Raw genomic sequence first — 21,604 nt, forward strand, 5'->3', positions numbered from 1 at the left:
TTTGTTGTTTCAGGTTTAAAATGGGGACATTCAGGGTTTTCTGATATATCTGTAGTAGCACATTGTCCCTGCTCCAGAGCAGAACAGAGCACAAGGAATCTGCACTGGAAAATGCAACAAAGTGGAGGGAGTCAGAGGAAGAAAAGAGAATGAGGAGAGGTCCCCAGAGATCTGGAATACATTGACAGAATAATTGAGTATTTGAGTAGCTGGTCTCTTTACTGTGGCATAGAAACAGCACTCCCAGTTAAGAGCAGCCATGTTATTAATCCCTCAGCTCGAAAGAGGATTTCAGCAGTTTCAGAATTTTTAATTCCACCAGTTACAGCACAAGACAGCAACCCAGTTCTGCCAAAGCTGTCTCTGAGTGATGAATGGAGAATAACTTAGAGTTCAAGCCACAAAAGTCTTCATGATTTGCAATGCTAAATATCCCTTTTCTTAAGGATCCTTGTCAACTAGTTGAAACCACAAGCATGATCTAGGAGCCTGAGCCCAGCTCCAGCCAATAACAGAGCATTTGTGGTGCTCAGTGCCATAATGCCCAAAGCCAAGCATGCCAGCTGCAGGGATGCTGAATGCAGTACCTCTGTCCCAGCAAGGAAACACTGGGGACCTGGGCATATCTGACTTGAGTTCACAATTGCAGGGACATGCAGAAGAAAATGCTGAAAAGAGAAGGGAAGGGAAGGGAAGGGAAGGGAAGGGAAGGGAAGGGAAGGGAAGGGAAGGGAAGAGAAGAGAAGAGAAGAGAAGAGAAGAGAAGAGAAGAGAAGAGAAGAGAAGAGAAGAGAAGATTGCACATAGTGTTTTCCCTTGCCTCTGCTTAAGCGTCTCTGTGAGACAGACATCACTGTGAGATGGATGCTCACAGCAAAAACTACTTCCTGTACACAGCTACCTGCCTCAGACATCTGACTAGTACATTTTTGGTCTTTTTCATAAAACATTGCTGGAAGCAGAAGGTATCCTTTGCCATAATAGCTTCATATGCAGGAAGGAGACAGGATCTCAGTGTCTACTGGAGAAATATGAAGCCATAATCCTTACATCCCAGGAGCAAGCCCTAGCCACTGGAGCAAGAGACAGGGGAAGGAGCATCCGTCACCTGTCTCACTGAAGCTCCACAGGCAGGAATACTTGAGTCACAGGGCTCACCAAGAATATGATTTGGTATCTAGTGGGATAGACTTCTCCACTGAAGAGGAGGTGAGAAACATCAGTTCTGTTTCTTCTAGGGTTATTGAAGAGAGACAAGTATACCCTTTAAAGTAAAATGCAAAAGGAGCTACGGCAGCAGCAGCAAGACTTAAGTGTGTAAAGTGGGAGAGATGCCTTTTTCTCTCTGGGATTTACAGTTGGGAGTGCTATCTTAGAAAATGCCTTCCCAATTTCTCCCACAAACACAGTGAACAAGGAGAGCAGTTATAAGTCACTGATTGTTGTTGCTGCCTCTTAGATTGTCATTGTATTTTTATCCAATGACTTTGGATGAATAAAAAAGTAAATGCCTTTACCAGAGTGTCATTCCTCCATTTGTTTAGATGGAAGAGAGATACTTCACTGCAAAGTGATCACAGTGTTAACAGCAGGAGTAGAGAGCATCCCAAACCCATTCTAGCAGTAGTTAAGCCATTGGCATTTTTCTGAGATGGGGAGGAGAGCCTGTCCTCTAGACTGAGATTTAAATAAAATCCAGTTCTCCCACAAAACTTTGGGTTTGGATCTCTGCTCATGAGTGGGAGGAGAAGGGGCACATAGGCATCATATGGTAGCTTTCCTTAATCAAGTGTATCACTGCTGATTTTACTTTACTTTTTTTTTTTTCATGCATATGTGGGTGGATATTAGATCCAAACAAAGCCAGTCTGAGTAAACTTGTTGTGGAAACTTGTAACAGAAAAGTGTCTTCTGGATATCCCAGTGAGATTACTCTCAAGATGTGAAGGCACAGAACCAGCACATGGGGCTCTAGAGGGTCTGAGATTCACATTTTCAGACTGACTTAAACTTCACCTAATTTTCAGTGAAATTCTTCCTATACATCCTTTCTCCATCTTTAAAAATGGAGACAATAGGTGCTAAGCATGTACAAGTTAAAAAGAAAATTTATTAAGAAAACAGAACTGTCAGGGCTACCATTCCAAAGTAGTTACACTGCCTACCTTCATTTGATTTTAATGTTGCATGTCACCTGATCTGAGCCTGATGATTAAATACCTTTGGATTTAATGCTTAGAATAAATGTTATATATACCTAAGTACACACATGTACACATATAAAAATTCTTGGATTAAATATAAATACCATGGATAGTCAAAAGCTTTGGGTAGCACAAAAATGGATAAGGCAAAGTGTGAGCCTCAATAAAAGATCATGAAGATTCTTAGAAATTTAACAAGGAACAACCTAAGAACAGGAATCCAGGAAGGTCATGGCATTATCCTATTGTCCAATCACAGTGGCAATTAGCCCATAATTACCATGTTACTCTATCAAAGGATGCTTGTTTTAGACAAGATTACTTTAAGATCTGTCTTTGCTCATGTTCATTTCTTTGCTCCATATAAACGAAAGGCTGGAATTGATACCATCTTCATTCATTGGACTTTTGCCTTGTTTTGCAAGCTGTGCCTAATTTTTTGCAGAACAAAATAAACTTTCCTGAGGTTGTGTTGATAGAAAAATTGCTTTGTCACATGATCTCTACAAACTGATTTTGAACTGCCATACATCTTCACTATATCAGCAACACCAAAGCTCACAGAAGTCTCATAAAGTCAGTATAAAAAGCAAATGCTGTTTACTTAAATCACAAAGACAATGCTAGCCAGATCTTTTTATTAACAATCAACATTATAAAACCCACTTAGTCCAATAAAAAAATTCATATAATGTAAGAAGACAATAAAGAAATTAATAATACTTGGTGTGCAATGTTTTCCCCAAAGGGGTAAGGCATTAGGATTATTTACAAGCTCATACTCTTTTCCTGATATTTTATAAACATTCCACTCAGCACAGATTTCGGTCTTGCCAGTTATGTTTGACTTTCCCTCAACACCATTTGTCTAGTAAGTCTCCAGTGTCTTTAAAAGAATAAAGCTTAGCTTAGCTCTAAACTCGAGTAGGCTTACCGTATTGCAGCAATGTACAGATGAACCATAGGGTGAAACAGTTATTCTCATGCTTTAAGCCTTTCTCCCTGAATTGGCATTGCCCAACAGTTAGGAAAAAATGATACTGCAAAGTTGGCACTAATTTAGGCCAAAATCAAGTGTCAATCAAAAACCAAAATTGGTCGTGAAGCAGTCAGTTCTTCTCTTTCTAAACTCAAGCCACATGGGGCAAACTAGCCTGGCTTGAGATAGCAAGTCTGCATAACACTAGGCCAACTGATGAGCCTGCTAGCTCCCAGGCAGCAGTAGATATCTTACTACTTTGATTTAGTTAATTTTTTAGTATTCTCAGATTCAGGTTGGTAAGATTGAACTTTTAAAATAAACTCTGAATAACTACCAGGACATAATTTCCCTCCCTTAGAAAAGATGGCGAGTCAGGGTAGAGTTCCTCTTGGTTGCTCTTGAAGGAGACAAAGAAAAGGAAGTTAAATATAAAAAGCAACTAATTCCAGTCAAAAGTCAAGGAGCAGTTTCAGGACTACATCTCCAGTCTTCCCACTTGTTCACAGCAGGAAAATTCTGAAGATCAATGAAAGTAGTGGAAACACTGTTCAGATTTACAAATTGGGTGGGAAAAGAAAATTCATGCTCAAATAAGCAAGAAGAACAAATCTACCTTATACTGTGGAATTAAAATAGCAACAAATAAGCATTAGCAAGTAAATTGTGAGTAAGTAGGAGTAAGTGAAATATTGCATGTGTATATTAAGTTTTGAGGGCTTCTGAAGACATTTTTATGACATTCTAAAATCACTATGAGGAACATGCCAGCTGATCGCATTCATTTAAAGACTAGTAACTTTCCTAGTTGATGTACTTAAGAAGAAACAGCACATTTGAAAAAAAATTGCAACTGGTACCTCTTATCTAGCATGAGTGTTAGAAATTACCTCTGCATCTTTTCCATGTGATATTATAGCAATGGCAGCTTGGGATCTATACATACAGGTGGTGAGGAAGAACTCTTCTAAGCATGTTTTGCTTTTCCCCATTCCTACTGTGTGACATGACTATCTGCACTCCCTTGAAACCAAAGCAAGGTATATTGTGTGCAAAGAATAGTTCTAAAAATATTGCATAAGCAACTGCACGGAAGCCTGAAAAGCCATTTCAAATTTACACTAGAAATTTTTCCTTTGGAAGTGATTAGATCACCTGGATTTCTTCTTTCAAATCTATACAGCTTAGCTGTGTTCACATCATATTTGATGGATTTAACAGATGAACCTGGGATAATTCCAAATAAATTACAAAAACATTTGTATATTTCTGCAAAATGCAGTTATGAAGATTCCAACATACAGAATGAGGTATTAGAAAATCTAAGAAATGAATGCAATCATAAATCCATATGAAAAAGTTGTGTGCTAAGTATTATCAAAAGTGTAGGAAATGGTTTCTGCTTCAGTATTGGATATAGAGCACCTGACCTTAGAGTTTCTATTTATTTATTTTTACTAGAACTAGTGAGAGGTCTGCAGGACTCCCAGAATTTAATGTTAGATATTTCTTTCTGTAATTTTTTTCTGTTAGAGTCATTAGAGATCACTCAGTCCTTCATTTAAAGAAGTGAGTAATGCATAGTTTGTCTGTAAATAAACAAAAAATATACTAGTTTACAGGAAACATTTACAACTGTCATTAAGAGATGTAGAGTACCATCTCAGCTACCTCAGTGTGCATGGTCTTAAGTATTTTAATGAGTTAAGATGAGATCGAATTTCATCATTGTCACAGTACTAAAAATTTTTAGCACAAATCTCCATGACTGTAATTCATTCATTCATATGAGTAATGGCCTAAGATTCTTAACCATTAAATAGAGAGAAACAGGAGTCTTGAAGTAGGATTTAAAAGATTCAGCATGATGAATGGAGAGGAAAACATCAAAGCTTGCCTTTGGGAAATACTGTAGAGGGACGACTCCAAATTCCCACCTCCCCTTTGTCTTTCTCTGCAGGTTAAAATGCCTCTCTCTGCCGCCTGCTCATTCCACATGGCTGGCAGGAAGGAATCCTAAATTCTGATCTCTTCTCAAGGAAAGGGTTGTTAATTTTGATGGAGGGGGTCACTGAATGGAGATGGATGCATGGGGATCAGAATCCTATGCCCAGAACTTCCTATTCTGAGCCCTCTCCTCACTGGGTTTCCATTTTTTCCTAACTTCAATAGGAGCAGAGGGCACCTACATCCCAGCCCTTCTTCTAACCCGCTGGTCACCACATACACCTGGTGTGTGGGAATACATCTGCACAGATAAATGTAGACAAATAAGCTCACACTGACTGTCCTCCAAGTTAGGCATGTTAAAAGCATCTTTGTTTTTAAAACCTGTATGACAGCCATAATTTTGTTCTCTAGTTTTGAAATGTCTGAGGTTAAGGAAGGATTTAACTTGTATGTTCCTTCTGGTTCACACTTGCGTCTAAATTTTAGATAGCTTCAGTTTGTGAATTGAAACCCACTCCTAAAGATGCTGAATTGGGTAGAGTTTTATGAATTGGTGTGTTAGTCAATTAAATTCCATTTATAATGATACTTAGGTAATTAAGCCCCTTTGTGAACCAAAGCCTACTGGCCCGCAACCATTTCGGAGGAACTGGTAAGAGATTATCCTCAAGTTACTCTTTTAATTCCAGACATGAATTCTAATAATACTAAGTAAAAAATGACACCCCCCCCCCCCAAAAAAAAAAAACAACCCCAAACACCTTCAAAACCAGATAGCAGCTTTATTTTAAGTTCAGAATTTTTCTCAAAAATGCTTTGATTAATTATTTGGGGATCACAAATAATTTGTTTATCAATGAATAAAACATAATATCTACTGAAGTAATATTAAATGTTGTTGGCTCCTTGTAAAGTTTCCCAATGTGTCTTTTCCTGAACATATTACAAAATTGCATGAAGTTTCCCAGTAGTAATAGTTGTCCCTGAATAGCAAAAGCACCTCGGTAATACAGACATCTTCTAAATATTTAATGATAGATAACGTGTTGTGAACAGGAGACAAAATCTAAATAATCACTCTAGAGAAAAAATTCTTGCCACTGAGGCTGAAGATAACATGTCTGCCAAAATCCTGTTAAACACGGAACTGAACATAATGTGGCAACTATCTGAGAAGCCTGCCCCTGGTATTCAACTTTTTCACCATTTAATACTCCCACTAAAGGATAAAGAGAAACATCCCTTGTGTCTGCTAATTTGTAAATTCAGTGGAAAGACCATCTCCTTGTTGGAGATAGAGTATGAGCCAGCTGTGGTGATTGGGGAGATCCCTGTGAGTTTGAACTGTTCTGGGTTGCAGAGTAGAAGGCATCATAGTCAATGCTTTTGTTCAGCTTACAGCTAGATTGCCCGGGCACCCATTTTCTTTGTTAGGAAATAAAGCTACTTCTTAAACATAACATACTTTTTCAGGGAAAAGCATCTAATTTACGTTTTATTAGGGCAGTGCTTGCTCTCCTTATGAAAACAAAATTAAACCAAACCCCAATATTTCATCATGAATCAAGACTGGTTAACTAACAAGGACTTAACACCAGATAAGGTAAGTAATAAGTTGAAGTAAATTAAAAGCCACTCACAAAGAAAGGAAAATACTTTGGAGAAATTGAAGAAACTAGATAGGGTGGAAGATGAGAAAAAACTCAGTCATCACTACTCTCACAAAATATTGAGCTCTTGCTAACCCATTTTCCCAAGTTGCAAGAACAATTCACTACCTTTATCGCTGCCTGTCCTTGAAGGACTGATGTAAAAGTACCAAAAAGAAGAAGAAAGGGAATGTCACGGTGTCTGACTGGAGAAACCCAGCAATATTAACTGTAAAAACCTAACAATACTAAATTTTTCCCACTCTTAACTTTAGTGCAAATTTGAGAAACAGTGTACGTGCTAAATTCATGGACTTTTTATTTAACCTCATTATATTCCTAATAGAGTTTGTAATTCTGCAAACAGTAGGCATGATGGTTCTGCAAACTGTCGAGAACCTGAATAATACAGTAAGTAGCTCTGACAACTTGAACAGATTTTTAATTTGGCTCTTAATATTCTTGCTGCCAGCACATGAAAATAATTTCCTCCCACAATTCCTTAAGAAAAGTGTAAGACAAGATGACCTCTGTATTTCTCCTCTGCTGCTCTGTAGCAATGACTTACTGCTGTAATTAAGTTTGACATTACCACAACTCCTTGCCCATTCTCCTGTTGAGACAAGTGAAATGTGCCAGGCAACAAAATATTAATTCAATATATCCAGAGTTAGAACACATATCTTCCAATTTTAAAGATAAAATGGTAATATAAATTACAATAATAAATGGATATGATCAGTTTTCCTTTAGAGTTCTTTCAGTACAGCCTGTCTATGGTACAACAAACACTACATAGTCGAGAGATCCTTCCCTGGGACTACACACTGTTAACAGAAAAGCTTGTTTTCTCTCTGAAGAGCTTGTGCTAATTTTAGCTTGTGTTTGAACCACACACACCTGACAGGTCAAAGGAGAAAAATATGTTTATCCTGGACAGTGAACAAGCAAACATAACCTAGCCATAAGTAAGGAACACATCTGCACATTACAGCAAACTATACAATAGTCTAGTGAGTCTTGCTGTTGTACTGAATGTGAATTTATACAAATAATACATCAAATTTGCTTTTTCTATATTAAATTTCTTCAATAATTGACTATAGAGCTGTACTCATTGGGAACAGGTATACTGAGCAGGGATAATTAAAAGACATCCAGATTTACTGTCAAAGAAATTTTTCCTACCATAAGGCAAATGGCCTGTTATACCACTGCATGCAGACAAATGGTGCTTTGTCACAGCTTACAAAAAATGTTTAAAAATATGTTTATTCTGGACAGTGAACAAGCAAACATATGCTTCTACTACTTGAAATACATGCTACAGAAGCCACAGAAACAGTCACTGCAGCAGTGTGAGCTGCTAGGTTTGCAGTTGATGTCAGTAACATAGTGGTGATGGAGACGAAACATACGGCAACACTGGTATTTACTGTTAACAGGGACAGAGACATATTTAAAGGCTACTATCACACTGATGTGTTGAACAGAAATAATTCCCTCTAATCTTTCACCAAACACAGCACAGAAGAGATACATTAATCTGATACTACCATTTTCTGTTAAAACTGTTTTTCAACACAATACTTATTAAAACGAAATTGCCCAGCCATTTCTTCTCGCATGGAAAACTGAAATGAAACTTTTCAGTTATTAGATTTATTATTTTTTTACTAATGAAAAGTTAAAATCTTGCTACAAAAAAACTCCATCTCACTCTCTCACCAGCTGTATAAATGGTAAGATTTCCTGCTGCTACAGAAATGACCACTTCTGTCCTGATTCATGTATAATACATAATATGTTAATTTAGAAAATATAGGGACTGTATTAATTTCAAACTTGAAATAACTAGAGATGATCAATGTTTTAGACAGACATATAAACACTGAACATATACTAAGATGATAATGCAAATTGTTTTGATAGCATTGAAGATGGATGAACTTCTTAAAAAATAAAATACAAAATTAGAACTTATCTGAACATTTGCCCAGGACACAGCAAGCCAAGGTTAGAGAAATTTGGTTAACTTAAAATGTAACTTAAAGTATAAAAATATTTTTGTCCCTACTCAACTACACTTCCTGGGTTTGGCTGAAGCCAACAGCAGAAATGCCAAAATTGATTCTCAAGGGTTTTTTCAACATAGAAATACAGGAACCCTCCAGACAAACTTATATTTTAAAAGTTTTCAAGGTTTATATAAGTAATCAGACCTTCTGCTGCTTATCTTTACTGAATTGCTGAACCTTGTGATGTTTGTGTATTTTATTTAAGGATCTGTTTTACAGCCATTGAAATTAGTGGAAAAGTTCAGTGAATATCAGTTTGAAATTTTATTTATCTGTAAATTGGTTAATCCTGTTTGAAAATCCAGTAAAAGAGACCCACACAACTCTAGTAAAATTTAGACTTAATAATTCTTTCAAAATATGTTTGAAGTTCCGAAAGTCTCATAAATACAGTTTGTTGATATCCATGCAGATATATTGTAATAGTGGATTTCATAAATCCATGTTTTAGTTGTACTGAGGGTGACATTAATTACCCACTGTCATCCACAAAGGTTGTACATTATCGTGATTAACTGTTTTAGATAAAATAGAAATGGAAAACTTCATGTATCAGCATGCTGTTAGTGCTAATTTTTACTCGGATGACTACTGTAGAGTTACTAACTTCTTGTTTCCATGTAGTGTCATTGAAAAATATAATTTACAGGCCACAGTAAAATATTTATCACACATTTTACTTAATTGAAAGTAACTAATCATAAGTAACCATAAAAGTTACAAATATCATAGACAGACCTATGTTAAAAATTCTTACTGAAGTATGTTGGTGTTTGGAAATTAATGTCTTTAAACAGTATATAATCAATGTGACTTGGGGAGGGAGCGTGTTAGGGGTTTGATTTGGGGTTTTTGTGGGCTTTTTGGTTGTTTTTTTTCTTTGTAAAGAGTGTGCTGGAATTCTCGCTGAAATTAGCTGTAGTTGTGCTATAAGAAGGTTAAGTACCACAAATCCATCTCTACTGTTGAATTATGCTAATTAAAACTTTGCTATGTTGTATGTTATTGTTTGCAATTAGAAGAAATCTGTGAAGATGCCATTTAAATGGGTCATTTCTTTTCCATTTACAGATATACAAAAGAAAATATAGCTAATTGCATTTTCTTTTTTCCACAGTATTTGCCTGAAGCTATGATATCAGTAAAACTTATTTAAGGATGCCTGTTATTAATTTGTAAATATCCTTTTACAAAATAGAGTTTAAAAGTCCTAAACACCTAACATTTTCAGAAAACAACACAATTGCACTCAGTAATTTCATATTCTTAATATTTTCAGATTCACTGGAATAACAAACTACTATGCTTATTACAAGAAAATTCAGAGAAATTATTCATACGTAAGCTTTTTCTTGTTAGAAAGCCACTGTCACTGAACTGGACGAGTTTTGTACATGCCTAATTCTTGAGGTTCCATAGATTATATATGTATTTTATTTTATTTTTCAAATTAACAGACAATATAAGGAAATTTCTAAGTGGAGATAGATTCTATTTTACCTGGATACTGGACCTTCACTGTTGGAGGTTCAATCAAATGTTTGTACAGCTTAGCAGAAAATTGCAGTCTAACTGAAACAAGTCACTATCCCAAGGATTTGGACTACCTTTTAGAACAGAAATTGATGTGATATTTTAATTGATATTGGTCCTTTCCTTAATAGTAGACTGTTCTCTAATGTTCTAGGGTCATGATAAAATCTCAGGTCACAAACCAGGCAGTGAGATAACTAACCCTTAAACAGGCCTGCCGTGCAGGAAAAACAGATCAAGAGTAGTATATATAGTACCACAAACTATTCAGTATGCTATGACAGCAAGTGGTAAGAATCAGGTAAGAGAGGAGCTGAAAAATAAGAGCAAAACCAAGGACTGGCACAGAGGCGATGTCTTTAGATTCCAAAGATTTTGCATAAAACAAAATGGAACAATGTCCTTGAAGTAATCTGGTCCAAAAATGTCACTGTGGATGAAGTACCTCCTATAAGGAGACAGCTCTTGTGATTCACTTTATGGAAACACTTACACTTCTAAACAGTGAAAGTAAAATACTGTCATTCTGTTCAAGAATCATGCCTGCTTCACACAGGCTTATGTTGCTTAAAGTTGTGTGTAATGCTAAGGCTGCTGGCTAAAAAGGCAATGAGAGGCACACTAGCCCACATAATTCCTGACTTGAAATATGAGTACTGAAATTTCTTTGTTTTTCTCAAACTGAATGTTGAATGAGGTGTAACCTGTAATCACCATTAAGAAATTATTTAAATACTGAATTGGACACAACATCTAGATTGAATAACCTTTTTCCCCATGTTTCCACAGGCACAATAGCTGATTGAAACTGTGTAAGGTATCTTTGAAATATCTAAGGGTTTTTTTCACTCCTTGTGAAGAGCTTGAATGTAAGGAAATGAATCATTATTGATAGAAGTGGAATATTCTGCAATTAATTTTTCATCAGTTATTTTTGATTGTTTATACTTTTTTTGTGCTAGCAGTGCAATCTTCTTTTACAGTCATGCTCTTTTGGGCATTTACAGATTCTGGTTTTGAATTTTTTCCAGTGTTAATGACCCAATGACCCTCTCAAATCACACTACAGCATTGCTATAATGTGGCTGGAATGGAATGAGTTTGCAGCTGCCAACACACTACGATTTAAAGAAATAACTTAATGAATAACACATTAAAATAAATATTTTGGGTTCTGCATGAGATTTTCAAGATTTATGATGGGATTCGTGTCAAGAGATGTGTGCTTCCCACTGGGTGAATCCCAGAGGAAAATTCAGGGATGTTTTGGAGGGATATTATTTTCAAAGCAAAATGTTAATCAGGATTTTCATTCACTTACCTATGTTTGAACCTCTTCAATCCTAATGAATAAACCAGTTCACAATTTATGAATCTATGAATTAGATTAATGGGCTTAATCTGGTGGCTGTGTACTCAGACTCATGACATCAGTAAACAGCAAGGGATGTTGAAGAATCTCTTTGTGGAGATGACAGGAAATGCAATAATTTCCGTATGTAGAAACAATATAAGGTAGTATTAATGACAACGTAACTGTCATGATCTCTTTCTGACCATAATATATATTTTTTTCTTTTACATTTTGATGTCATCTTCAAGAGTGTGCAATGGTAATGAAACACGAGTGACTTGACCTTCAGTGAGAGCTCTGGTGGCACTGCCTCAGCAAAGTACTTAGTATGTGCTTAAAAAAAATTGCCTAAGTAAGTGTATCCCTGAATGAGGGCCCAAGTACACCTCAAAAAAAAAAAAAAAAAAATTAAAATGAGAGAAGAGGAAAGAGAAGAAGAAAAAGAAGGTGGGGAAGAGAAAGGAAAGGCTTCTCTTATTCATATAGCATTATTCTCACCAGCAATATGACAATTAGTTTTTTGATTAAAGTTTTATGATATTGAAAACAGCACATAGAATTAAAATACTTATATAGTGAAGCACGTGCCACCTCCAGCCTGAGTTATATGCAACAGGTATGGCTTGATCCCTTTACTCATTAGTGACTGTATTGTACAACATGCTACGCTCATCCTCTGGCCTTTATCTCCATTATCATACAAAGGTTAGGCTTTCATTACATGGGCAAGTATCTAGGAAAAGGTAACAAATTTTAAAAGTGGCTGATGCTCAGAGAGTTTCTGTGAAATGTTTATAGTTATTTGAAAAATAAATATTGGCTTCACTGTTTGCTTGGTTTTCTTAATGCAAAATTAAGTTTAAAAAATGCCAAAATGAGTTATGTGGCACTAAGACCTCTGTAGAAAAATATAAACAGACTGTTAAAACATATTTCAACTCCCTTGGCGTCATTTGTGGCCGATAAACAGTCATATATGAGTGAAAGGTTCACTGACTGTCACCCATTTATGATCCAAGTTCTCTGCTGGTGCCACACTGACCAGGCTAACAGGGATCAGCATGTCTTACATGTTTTTTTCTCCCTAAAAACCCAGGTCATGACCTTATAAGAGCTGTGATTCACAATAATTACTTATTTGGTTCAAATGGCATTGAGATTGGTACAAAGAGTTTTTACTTCAGTGCAACTGAATTATAATGTTAAATAAAAGAAAATAGAACACAAATGGTGCACGTGCACTTGGGTCAAGCGTGGTGAGCTGTTCCAGCACTGATTTAAAATTGAAAACACATCAGCCTCTAGTATCTGATGAAACAGAAGACTGGAGACTAGACTCTGTATGGCACCAGGCACTCATTTGTCTTTTTCTAATTAGGCTTCCATTGTTATTGAGTACCACCTTCTTCCATGATAATAAAGAAGGCTTATTTAAACTTTGTAGACCAACTAAACAATAAAAAGTGCACTGCATCAGATACAACAATACTTCCATGCTCTGATGTTCAAAGCAGTTATCTGTTTGTAGGTTTATGTAAATTGGTAGCTCTTTAGAGATGGTGCATACCTCTGCTCTGTGCTCTAACGCTGCATTGCTGCTGTGGGCCAAATAATGAATATCACTTTTTCTTACCATTACTTTAGAGAGAGAGACAGCAAAATCTAGTATGTTTCCATTTGATAGGGAAAAAAACCAAAACACAACAGCAAACCAACAAACTCTTAAAGATTGATCAACGAATAACTCCAGAAAAATCTGGGATGATCCCTTTCCCCAATTGTCTCCAAGGGTCAGAGGTAGACTTGAATTTTGACTCATGAAAGAAGCAATCTCACATAAAATATCACACCATTTTTCTGGTATTATCCTGAAAATACAGTGAATCAGTGCAGAAAGTGTTCTCAGAATCAGACTCTAGAAACACTTGCCAGTAGAGCTGCTAATGATAAAAGGGGGGGGGAACCCCTGGAGCTGGTTGGCTGGGCAGTTGGTAACAGACTTCAGAGACTTTAACCACAAACACACTAGATTAAATAAGGGTCACTCTAAGAATTTTTGCCTATATTTTTGCAGGCAGATGAAAGCTTGCTCTGTCAGGTCTCTGAGCAGACATGAGCTCATTCTGCCCACACTCCATCCTGGCTGGAAGCTGTACTGTCGCAATAAGCACGACACTGAGCCTACTCAAGGGCAGGATATATTAGCTTGGGCTTGATGCCACACTGACAGGTCTACCGAGCTTCTGTTTAGCTCAGAGAGTGGGCAGACAGTCAACAGCTATGTGGGTATAAAGAGTGCACATCTCTTTGTTAGAAACTGTACAGAAGGGTCCTCCAGATCTCATTCTTCTTTGATTTTGCATTCTGAAGAATTTAAGTTTGAATTTTTGGCTAATGGTGAAAATTGTGGACATTTTGAAAAACTTTCCAAGCAAGATTATTTTTTTAATCTGGAGATATTGCCACTAATGCTAAATAAATGCATCATAAACTTGTAAACACTTGGTGGTCAAGCCCACTCTGATGGAGATCTTGGTCACCCACAGGAAGAATATAATTTTTCTGATTGAAATCAGAGACACATCTCATTCTTTGTATCCACATTTCAACCTTTTCTGGACCAGTATTTAGAAGTGTCCCTTTCTTCAGTTTTGATCAAGGTTATGACAAGAAAAATGTCCAGTTTAAATATTTTGAGCTGGACCTGAATTTGGATCCTGAAAATGTACCCCACTTCCCAACATTCACAGAAAATAGTGAGAAGAATGATACAATCATGGAATCTGCATTAAAGAAACTATTCTAATACAGAGATATTTTGTAATCCTGAATTTTACTGAGATTTTTTTCTCATTCTGCACTTTACTTTTGCATTAGTCTTTCACAGTCCTTTACTGCTTGCATCCTTAACTTATAGATTCATTATGTTGCAATCCTAAATCATCAACATATGAGTGATTAGCAAACATTAATGAAAGTCTAAATGTTCACACTGTGATGCTGTATCCATCTATAACTTTTGACATGTCCTTATATTTATCCCTTACACTTTGTACACAAATTTTCACTATGCTAATCTATATTCTGATAATCATTATAAGTTGTAGAGGGTTTTAACACTTATGGTGTTATACAAGAATTAAGTAAATTTAAACAGTGAAAAAGTGGCAACAAGAATACTCAACTACTGATTAAGAAAATTATTGTAACATTTAAAATTAGTTATTTTGTTATTTATCTTTTTATAGAAATAGAGCTAAATATCTCAATACTTATGTCCCTGTGATGGATAGCCTGAATTTAAATGCTATCTGATCTTGGAGATGTCTGGATATCCTACACACAAAAGTTTTGATATAAAAAAATTTCTCATGGGTGGCAAATATGTAGAAGTGTCTCAGATTCACAAGGTTCTTTTGTTCAGGATCTGTTTCATGTCAAAGCCCAGTGGAGATGAAGAAACTATGTTACTCATTTCTATAATAAATTCTAGACTAATACAAACATCAGTAGGTTTAAGCTCTTTGTAAATGCTTTGACAGAATTAAATTAAAGAAACATAGCTCTTCTTGGTGTTGCTACTGACAAAAGTGGGAGCTCATACCTTGGGGACAGTGAGGTCCATTCACACCAGGATTTTATAAACTTTGTTAAAATACTTGTTTGACATTCTTTCTTAATACAAATATGTAGAGATGGCATAAAGCAACAGAGGCTTAAAAGAGAGCAACACTGTGCAAGAAGAGTAACAATACAGATTACTCATAAAGATAATACCAACAAGATGAGAGTAATCATTTTATATTGGAGAACCAAAAAAATGCCCATTACCTTGTAAAAGCCTGTGCAGTTTTCTCTTAGGTGCCCTGTCATGCTTTGCGGGTCCTCAACAGCTGGGAAATAGCTGGTGAAACCTCCACTGAGCTACAATACGTAACAGGTAATATCACTACCGAGTTTCCATAGATATTTTTTCTGCCGATACATGTATTAAAGAGTTCTCTCTGATTTGTGTGCCTGTGCAGTAGTCCTCAGCAGGGATTTCACTATACCGTTCTTGCTTTGCATGATACTGTTCTCACACAAGTCTACTAAATTTTTTTTTCTGTAAAGATCCTCACGAGGTAATAAGTAGTTGAGCTACCAGTGGCTGTTACTGTCCACTTTTCACGTAGCATCTTACTGATCTGAGTGGTTACCCACCATGTAGGTGTTCTGGTTTCTATTCACTCAGCAAGAGAAAGGTTTAAAACCACAAAGCTTCCCTAACAGTGGTGTCATAACTAGCAACATGTGTCCCACTGCAAAAAATTGTTCAAGACTCACTGAGCCTTAGAGGGAGTACAAGTGAAAGTCTGTAGCAGAATTGTTTGCATAGTGTTCAGAGTTCAGGGATAGTCCTCACTGCTTCATAACATTCATAAATTTGCATCATTTAATCAAAGTCTATTTAATTCAAAATGAGACATAATCCATGGAGCCAGCAGCATAATCTTAGACTTCCCTCTCCCACCTCATTGACAAATGACCCAATACCTACTCATTCACTGAGCAGTGAATTTTTCCCTGCACAGTGTCAGAGCTTCATCAAGGAGCCTGTTCCCCTGCAGCAGGGATTGCTGATTTCTCTTGGGAAGCAACAACTATGGTCTGGATCCCCTCTGACAAATGAGTGCATTAACCCAGGGTCTTTTGTTTCTTTCCTAAGACAGGACATTGTCTCCTACCTTCAGGCTATGGGTTGTGAACTGTCAGTGGATATAAATGGATGCCTTGCTATTTTCAGAATTTCCTAATGGTTAACTCTAGGCAGCTCTCTGCTCTGCGTGTTGCCTGATTTGGCTTCCATCTAAGGAGCTTATCTCTCCCCAGGCATGCACAGAGAATCGAGTGTCTCAGCTAGGGTCCTGCGGTGGTCCGTTCCTAGGGCCTAACACCTTTAATGTTAGCACTGAAAATCTTTATCTCACCTACCTGTAGGAAACCATGTCTGATTTGTGAATAAGAATTACATTCATTAAATCCAGGATAATGTTTAAGTCCAGTAAATTTTTGCAAACCATTTTTTTTCTTGCCTCAAGTAATCAGTAGTTTGAATTGATGTGTTTATTTTATTGTAGATAAGTTTTATGGGAAAATAATATACTTTTGTCCTTACTCATATATTTTCCTTTTGTTAAAAAATGAATCTAGGAGCCTGGAGGAGGAGATAATGACATGCTCACTATGTCCATAGCAATAGCTGTGGTGGAAAATATTGGAAAACAAGCTGCTCTCCAGCTATGTGGTTTAAAAGCCGTGAAACACCAAAGAAAAGTTTCTAGAAACATAAGAGTGCAATCAAACTTAATTATTGAAAGTTTCTTATCTATAGCCTGCCAAAAAACCCTGGAAGGTGGGTGCTGCAGGTACATGAAAATGAATATATGGAGAAAAGCTATCCAATTTTGGTGAAGAAAATATATCTGTCTGGAGAAGGCAATTGAAAATTAACCAGTTCAAGGAAAAGGATAGAGAAAAGCAAGACCAAAGACAGCAACAATTTAGAGATAGCTTCAAAGATCTAATAATGAAAATAAACTAACAGATATTTACCTTTTATTGATTAATAAGTTAGGTCATTGTTATATCAGATATATACTGAGTAACCCACACTGGAGGCTTTGCTTTCCTCCTGGAAAGCAAGGCTGCTGTACAACCAACAGTGTATACCTTGTAAAGCTTGTATACCAGTACTTTTCTAAAATCTCAGGTAAAGTATTTCCCAGAGTTTATGGAACACCTCTGTTGGTTTGCCTCCATATCCTAGGTATTGGTGCATTAAAGAGCTCTAGTGTTATTTGTGACCAAACTAGAACACGAAAAAGAAATGTTAGGGGCTTTTAATGGTGTTTTTTAATAGATATTGTCTGATAAATTGTATCATTTCTGGGCTGAACTTGCATACGTGAATTGGCATTTGACTTTCTAAAAAAAGATTTTCGTATTGGCTGAAATGCAGTTCATGCTTGTGATCAACTGATTTAGAAAGCTGAGGAGGTTTGTGCTCTTCAAAGCATATTACCGTAATTGACTATGTAGATACTCTATCAAAAGGGCCTGAAGACTAATAGCAACATTCAATTTACATGGAACTGTTTAAGACTAAGAAGGCTAATGATGAAAATTGCAAATACCTAACTCTTACAGAGGAAATAATACATCTTCTGCATATGGAATGATTTGTGCTATGACACCTATAATGAACCACATAATACAATTCCAAATTAAATTTCTCACTTTTAATGATTTTTAAGTTATAAGCTAAGAAATGTAATCATCAATGCCTTTCTGTCACATGAAAGAGACAGTTCAGTGAACTGTGTTAGTATAAGATCTCATCAGTAGTTCTGTTAACAATCTGTAGCTCCTGGAAAATCAATTATTATACGTCATATGGACAGATATAGTTTGATATTGAATGTCTGTTATAGCTGGGTCTGGTACAGCTGTGATTTCATGGCTGCAGTTTGTGCTCTTTCTTCACTCAAACATGGCAGACAGTCACTAGATTTTGCAGAGCTGCCAGTTACAAAGTTTCAGGAGGATAACAAAGAATTACATACCACCTCATGGAGAGCCTATTTTGCTAAAGAGAACCCATTTTCTTGCTTCTTGAAGGGAATACAAGCGAAAAATACTTTGGTGCTGGCAACCGCCCCCCTGCTCCCCAGCCAACTTCCCACCAAAATGGGGATGTGGTGAGGGAAAGTACTCCACTACTCCCCAATCCACTGTCCAACAGGGCTCCCTCTTCTCCCACTCAGAAGCTGCACATCATTCCTCTTCCATCCATTCCCATCATTCTCTCTCACTATTCACCTCCCCTTCTCTACTCAGTCACTCCTTTACAGTACTCACTATATATGCATTCTCATTATATTCCATAACACAGATGAAGAAAACCTCTCTTCCTGCTTTGAGATAGTCAAGGCTATTGTATAGTGAACTACAAATGAGTTTTATGTAGTTAGAGGTGGGAAATGATGAGCTGTGGATGGATAATATACATAGGGATTTATGTGGATTAAGTTAAATTTTATTATTCATAAACTTCACAAGTACATTTGCATCAACTTTCAGTTAGACAGAGAAAATGTTATAGTTCATTTCTGCTTACATTTGGAGATAGTGCATGGACTGCCAGTGAGCTTTAGTCACTGACATAATATAGCAACACTGGCCTGGTTCCAGAAAGACCTCTGGTTAATGGGCATCAGATTGAATCCCTGCACTTCTAGTATTTAGACTTCATGGAATATTATTGGACTGACAGTGTTCTTAAATAGAATAAAGTTATTTCAGCCAGATATTTATATATACATAGAGACATTAAATCTTTTTTCCATATTATCTATTTTATACTATTGTTTGGTGAAAAAATATTAAATATATTTTCAAATAATGGAAAATATGCATACCACAGATATCATTCTGTCTGTTAATAGGATTTTGTGTGGATATTTCCTCTGAAGTAGACTTGCAAATTGAATTTCAAGCTTCCAAAGAAAAGTGAATTACTATAGGTTTAAATTTTTGCACCATGTCTATTTTTTGAGTTACTCTGTAGTTTTCATATTTGGCAAGAAAAGTACTAGGGTCTGGGCACAGGATTGGGTCTCAGAGGATCTGTGTTTATTTTCCTGCTTTGCTACAGATTTCCTATTTGTCCTCTACTATACTTTTTCTCCCCCATCTGATACAACTAATGCAGAAGAAGCTAAGCAAATGGCTCAGAAAAACTTACAAGTCAGACTGATTTCCTGTTATACCTAATCTACTAAAGTGACACAAGAAGAAAAAATGTTACTTATGGCAAATGCATCACTGAAAAGCCTGGGTAATAACAAAGAAAAACACCAATATTTAAAAATGAGATTTTGTACTCTGAGGAAAGTGACAATGGCCTGTTAATATCCTGCTGCTGAAAAGCAATCGTCTGTGGAATATATTTTTAAATTAAAGATACACAAAACAAGCTGTCCCCATAAAAGTTACACTCTCAAATAATACTTCCTTTTACCTATTAGAGCATTTTCATTGGTACAATTTAAAAGACTGTACCAAAAATATTTTTCTCTACTTTACAGAAAGAAAAGTGAGAAATTTTTGTAAGAGATTCCAGCATTAGTTCAACAATGGTGATTAAATAAATCAATAGCCCCCACCTTAAAAAAAAAATCAAAGATTAACATTACATCAAGGCCTTTGGCTCCAGGCTACCTACCTAGTTTGCCTAAGAAAACAGAGAGATATAATACTATTGCTGAAACTAAATATACAAACTCTTAAACAAACAAGAGCTAAAAAATCTAATACTCTGGGGAGACCTTATTGCAGCCTTTCAATACTTAAAGTGGGTTTATAAGAAAGATGGGGACAAACTTTTTAGTAGGGCCTGTTGCGATAGGACAAAGGGTAATGGTTTTAAACTAAAAGAGGGTAGATTTAGACTAGATATAAGGAAGAAGTTTTTTACAATGAGGGTGGTGAAACACTGGAACAGGTTGCTCAGAGAGGTGGTAGATGCCCCATCCCTGGAAACATTCAAGGTCAGGCTGGACGGGGATCTGAGCAACCTGATCTAGTTGAAGATGTCCCTGTTTATTGCGGGGGGGGGGGGGGGGGGGGGGGGGTGTTGGACTAGATGACCTTTAAAGGTCCTTTCCAACCCAAACTATTCTATGATTCTACTCAGGGAACTAAAAACTCTTTGCTACCGGGTCCCATAAAGTCTAACAATTGTTAGACTGATCTGGTTTCCTAAAGTAAAGCCTGGAGAGAAACAGTATGTTGGAGAGCTTGGAAACTGTGCTACCTAGATTTGTATGAATCACAGGAACATGTCAGTGGTTTGAAGTGATTTGAATCATATCAATGACTCTCCCTCCTCTTTGCAACAAATTGCATCAACTTCTTGCCTCTGAGGACCCATACATTTGATTTTTCTCTACATAACTAAAATTCCCCTGTCAACTTGTCTCTTGCTTGTTCCGCTAATAATGTGTCTCTATGTTCTCTTTCATTTTCTCATAAGATTTCCTAATCTCTTTATCATGCTGGTTCCAATATAAAGACTGTTCTCCTTAATTTTAACTATCAAAAGTCAGCCATCACCTTAAGTACGTGATTCACTCACAGAAATTAGGATGCTCTCTGTCGGGCATCAGTTTTCACCTGTACCTACAGCAATTCCAATGTCTTAAGTCTTACTCACCTCAGCAGCACTGCCCTCATCATTTAATCATATTCCTCCATGGATAGGACAGACGGTAGTGAGTCATTGCAGGAATAGAAAGCTTTTCTAACTGAAAGAATGACTAAATACTGGAATATATTGTCATAGGGAAGTGGGGGTATATTCAACCTCTCTAAGGGTTCTGAGGTACAAATAGCTCAGCCAATTAAAAATTGTATTTCCCCCATTCTCCATCCCATACCTTGCTTGGAAGCACTGCTCCTGTATCATAAGTAGCAAAACCAGATGTGAGTGCAGGCTGAAATTACTGCTGTTCAAAATCCAGCATCAGGATATCTGCTTTCATTAACTAATATGTGGGATTATGAAATGTGGTGCCTGAAATCCCAACATGTGGTTACTTTTCCTGTTTAATTCTGGAGGTTCTGAGGAACAGGTCAGAGAAGCAGTGTGTTGTATCTGTACAGATCCTAAGAACATCAAACAACGTCAACAGACTATCAAGAGTGGGCTAGGTAGAGTCTGCATGGGAAAAGAGGAGAGGCTGTGTGTCTTCTGGGAGTCTCTTTCAACTTACGTTTTTATAGTTCCGTGAATAATTCCTTCTGACTTTAATTAA

General features: G+C 36.7%; 1 protein-coding gene across 1 annotated transcript in view; it reads right to left on the reverse strand.

The window, feature by feature from the left end:
- ANGPT1 (angiopoietin 1) overlaps positions 1 to 21,604 on the reverse strand; it is a 163,709-nt gene that overhangs the window by 11,232 nt on the left and 130,873 nt on the right. The gene's annotated exons all lie outside the window — the stretch shown is intronic.

This window comes from Accipiter gentilis, chromosome 2, assembly GCF_929443795.1.
Source record: "Accipiter gentilis chromosome 2, bAccGen1.1, whole genome shotgun sequence".
Lineage (NCBI taxonomy): Eukaryota > Metazoa > Chordata > Aves > Accipitriformes > Accipitridae > Astur > Astur gentilis.